Consider the following 4924-nt stretch of genomic DNA (forward strand, 5'->3'; position numbering starts at 1 on the left):
GGGCTTCGCGGTGGGCGGGGGTGCGGCCCAGGTTGAGGGGCACAGGTGTGTGGCCCTTGACCTGGCTCACGGAGAGCCACGGTGACGCGGGGTGGGGTCTGTGTCGGCCACGGGAACGTCGTGTTCTCCAATCGCGATAACTCAAGGTCTCTGCTACAATGGTTTTACTTACGTGTCTTTGGGGGCAACTTTACTTTACCTCAAGAATGTATTTTTCTGGTACGCTCGAACATCAAAATAAGCCTTCGCGGGTTTTTGTTCTTATCTGCTTAATTTGGCTGATTTCTTTCACATTTCCCAGAAAAATTGTTGTAAAATTATTTTTGAGAAGAAAACAATTTGAAGGCTAGTGATATGTTTGAATGATCTTTCCGTTGTTGTTCCTCATAACGGGTAGGTGCCCCATTCAGCCCTGACCTAACCTTTCCGGCGGCGGCACCGAGCTGCCCGCCCAGTCGGCCAAGGCCAAACTGCGGCTCCCCCGCTGGCCGCCATCCTGGTGGTGGTAGTGGTGGTCATGATGGCGCCGAAGCTCGCCGTCGGTACTGCGTTACTGCGCAGGTGCGCCACAGGACAACAACAACATCAGGCTCAACTCAACAACATCAGGGCAGGGCCGCTCCGCGCCGGCCAGCCTCGTCAGCCCCCGTCCGACCGCCAGCGGCCTGCGCTCCGCACTGCGAGTTTCGCGGTTCGCCCGCCAGAGCGACGCGACACGCAGCAGCGCCACGGCGGCGTCGCCCCTGCCCTCCTCCCTGGAGACACAGACGGGCAGGACTCGTAGGCGATACTCTATGGCTATGGAGGGCACATCAGTTTCATAGGTCAAGACCGCGTCAGTAACCCTGTTCCTTGAGTCTTGAGTACATTGAACTGTCGGGGGTGTGCTTGTGCTGCTGTGTAACGGAGCTGCATGAGGTCGTGGGCCTTCTTTGGGGTGACCCCGCACCGCCCACCGCGGGGGGTCGCGGGGCGAGGCCGGGCGAGCTGCACCTCGAGCTGCACATCGCGGAGGTGCGCATGCAGGCCAGGGTGGCGGCCGCCTCCCACCTGCGCGCCGCCCGCCCCGCCGCCGCACTGAGGCGCCCGCAGGGTGCGGCGCGGCGCGCGCGGGGGCCGCCCGAGGGTGCGCCCGGCGCCCGGCCCGGTCCTGGGGCGTCGCGACGCCGCGCCGCCACGGGGGGTAGCGCCGCCGCCCGGTGGCGCCCCGCGCGCGGGGTAGGCCCGGCGGGCGCCGCGGGGTCGTACAGTCCGTCCGCGCTCGCCGTGCCCCCGCCGCCGCCGTGCCGTAGCCGAGGTACCGGGTGTCCGTAAGAATACGCGGCAGCTCGACGGGTTGCCTACGCAGTGGCGTGCGGGCGCGCAGGGCGAGGGGGGGGGGGGCGGTGGAGGTGCGCACCATCCAGCGAATTCCGAACAGTCTATAGAGGCGCCGTTTAGGACCAAACTATTTTTCTCAGAATGTGAAAAAGAGGGAGTACCCACCCCGCTTTTACACGGGGCCCCGCGTGCTTAACTTCGGAGTTCGGATGGGATCCGGTGTGCCCACGCCAGCAGCCAGACTGTTAGATCCGACCAACTGTTGACCAGGGTTGTCGCCTACCCGCTTAAACAGGAACGACGGGTACCCAATTTGTTTTGGGAGTACTTTCCTCATCCCACCGCAGTAATTAGCGAACTCTGGTCTCTGTTCTGAACAGCCACCATAGCAAGGTGGCAGGCACCAGGGCGCGAACCCCGGCCCAGAGCCGACACTTTAGCCACTTATGACGCAGTGCCACCAACAATGTCTTATATGCTTACACCTCTAATCCTGTTTGACACTAAAGATAGCTGAACTGTTTCGTTGCCAAAGGGTCCACGTAAACCTCGTCATGATTCACCAGATGGACATTATGATCAGGCATCAGCAGCAGTTGGCTGAGCATGAAGTCAGTGCAATAGCAGTCTAAATCGGACTGAAAGACCCATAATGAAAGGACAGACACCATTCAAACAGTCAGGTGGCCGTCAAGAGGGGTAGGTCGGGATCAAGCACAACAGATTTGGGAGGAATTCGGAATAAAACAAGATCGCACAAGTCAGGCGCTGACAATAACCCGAGAGATGGCGTTGAGGTTCCCCAGGAGCCCAAAAGATGCGTGGAACAGTACCTTGACATCTGCAAACTCGGGCATCGCCGCACCTCCGAGGTTAGGTCCAACGGATCTTGAGCACCGACCACACTAGAGCACTGACACACGAGTTTTCACTTATCGCGACGGTAGTTACTTCTATTTCGAACGATTTTTAAAGTATTATTAACGAAAAACACCGTTGGCGAAGGTGCAAAAATCCTTTTTTTCGCGAGCGACGGTACCGAGCGCGGGAACTCATATTGGGAGGCGAAACTCGATCTCGATAACTTCAGCTTCAGAACACCAACGTGACACCACCGTCAGCTGACCAGCTGACACCGTTTCGCCCGATCAGGTGCCGAATTGGTGCATTTTCTAACCCACCTTTTGATGGCTCTAAACATTCGCGAAAAGAATCGACTTTTGGTGCACTTTTTGATTAAAAGGCGATCACTCTCTTTCATGTATGCGAATGTGTGTTGCCTGGGAACACTGGGTATGCAGAAGTTGGCAGCACGGAGAGAGTGTGTATCGGGTCATTCCCTTTATCGTCTGCTCTGGGCAGATCCACGGGCCTAGTTGGTAGACATGCAGAGATGTGCGTTTCGCCGAAGTCTGTGTCTCAATGAGGTATTTTATTGGTACTAGGAACGACTTAAAAAGTCATGTGGCTTCGCCATTTAAGGCCCTGTTATACAGAACTGTAGTGGTTTTATCAGTGCAGTCGTATACACTCAAATATGTCAGTGTAAGCCTTCAAAATAGAATCAGAGAAAAAAATAGGAGGAACCCGATGGTACAGCAATTTTATAAAGATCAGAAAAAAGTCAGAAAGAAATTTAAGCAAAACACAAAAGTTGGTGTACTGTAACCTTGAAGGACACCTTAGGTGCCATGGCAGGTGCACCTCTTCTGTCTGTCTCTCCATTTCTCTGTGCTTAAAGGGCTGAAATAAACTGCGACTACCCCCATGTGACCCGTATTTTTTGCTCCCCAGTACGTTTTAATCCTTTTGCACAATACCAAATAAACAATCATTCAATTAAATAATATTACCTCTCTTTTCTGTGTGTGTGTGTGTCTCTCTCACACACAGTTGACTAAAGCCCCTCGAGCGCATATGTACTCTCTCTTCCGTCTCAAGAGAGATAAGCTAATAGGATCACTGGGTCACTGACCACCGTGGGCTCTTCGACCCGCGGGCTGCGCTGTGCTAGAAGTGACCAGGGAACGACGTCTTTGAAAGGGGGCAAGGTCTCTGAGCAGGGTCCAACCAAGACTAAAATTATTTTACTTGTTTATTTTTAAAATGTCCGTTTGTCGGTTTGATAATTCATTCCGCATAGATTTAAAATCATCCCTTCTTTTTACATAATTGTAATTGTTTACCAAACGTCAGAAAGTCACCGACTGCTGGTCGATTAGATATCTCGGTCGATATTTTGGCTCTGCGTTTCTGGCGAAGGACAGAGTTACAGAGTGGGTGCGACACAGGACAGGACAGTACTCCCAGCCGAGCCTCGAGCCTTGACCTAGGCTGCTGCCCGCGGGTCGGGGTTGGGGTGGGGTGAGGTGCGGCGGGCGGGGCAGGGCGGGGCGGGGCGGGGCGCGCCAAGGTCCGGGTCACCTCCCCGCGAGTGTCCTGGGGCCTATCTCACCGCCACATCCTGCCCGCCGGGGAACGCCCTGATGAGACCGCGGGATGATCCACTTTAACAACGCATCACCGATAAAACGCATTCCAAGTCACCGCCGTGGTGGGAGGGGGGGGGGGCAGTCAGCACTGCGTCGCGTCGCTCAGCTCGAGTGTGGTGCACCGCGGGACTTGAAACCAGGAAACGCTCTTCTGCCATCGCAGTTGTATGGGAACTCCCTCCGCACCAAAAGCAATGCAAATTAGTTAAATCATGTTGTTTATTTTGTACGGAAACACACAGCGTTTTCTGTTTCATCAAAAAATACAGGGTGGTCCACAGACCCCTTCCTTTATTTTGCTTATACTGCACCGCATGCAGGCGTGCCGGCGGGCTTGCCTACCGCCGCTCACCACTGTGCCTTATGGCCCCGTGTGCGTATGCAACCCGGCCGCACGCCTGCATCCGGTACAGTATAAGCAAAATAAAAGAAGGGGTCTATGGACCACCCTGTATAATCCTACAATACTAGCACACTTTGTGCTTGTTAAAAATTTACACGCACAAAATACCAACAACAACAACGAACGTCGAGCGTTCTTCGGGGGTTCAGGATGCAGCCGGCGCAGGCCTCTCTGACCTATTGACCTCCCGCATCCCCTCGCACAACCGACTCGACAACGTGATCGGCCGCAAAGTCGCACGCGCTGAGCAGCGCTGAGTCACTCACTATCGCATAGCGATGATGATCGAGAGGGAGTAGGAACAAAAAAATATTAGTTGGATCTTTATGGCAGTTGATTGAATATTGCCGCCAGTTCCGCGGGCCCGGCGTGACGTCAGCACACACCACGGCCGCTAATCCCCGAGCAGGGCCTCCGATACGGTAAAGTCACACACGTTTCAGCGGCTCAAAGCCGCCCCGTTATCTCGAGGCGAAACCCAATAAAACCATTACAAAGCACTAGAGCGGCGCGCGGGCGGCGAAAAAAAGAAATAATACCTTTTCTGTTTTTCCTTGTATCCGCGTGATGGAAGTGCGAGGCACCTCGGGCGAGGCCTTAATTGCACGATAAGTGCTATCGACGCAGGTGCCCTTATCACGAAGCGGGGCCCGAATAGCCTCCAGGTGAAAGGTACAGCCGACAGATAAGATATGGTCGGCGGGGGGGG

The 4924-nt window shown here is 54.9% G+C and overlaps 1 protein-coding gene across 4 annotated transcripts in view; it reads right to left on the reverse strand.

Moving 5' to 3' along the window:
- Positions 1-2722, reverse strand: part of LOC113215787 (uncharacterized) — a 72365-nt gene extending 69643 nt beyond the window's left edge. For 2 of the 4 annotated variants that reach the window (XM_052265476.1, XM_052265477.1), the window contains exon 1: positions 2154-2722. The gene's annotated coding sequence lies outside the window, so the exon portion shown is untranslated. Of the gene's footprint in view, positions 1-422; positions 716-2153 lie in introns of those variants that run through there. The other 2 variants (XM_052265478.1, XM_052265479.1) reach the window with 1 other exon arrangement.
- Between the last annotated feature and the right edge of the window lie 2202 nt (positions 2723-4924).

The sequence above is a fragment of the Frankliniella occidentalis genome, unplaced genomic scaffold (assembly GCF_000697945.3).
Source record: "Frankliniella occidentalis isolate FOCC.00 unplaced genomic scaffold, Focc_3.1 Scaffold27, whole genome shotgun sequence".
Taxonomy (NCBI): Eukaryota; Metazoa; Arthropoda; class Insecta; order Thysanoptera; family Thripidae; genus Frankliniella; species Frankliniella occidentalis.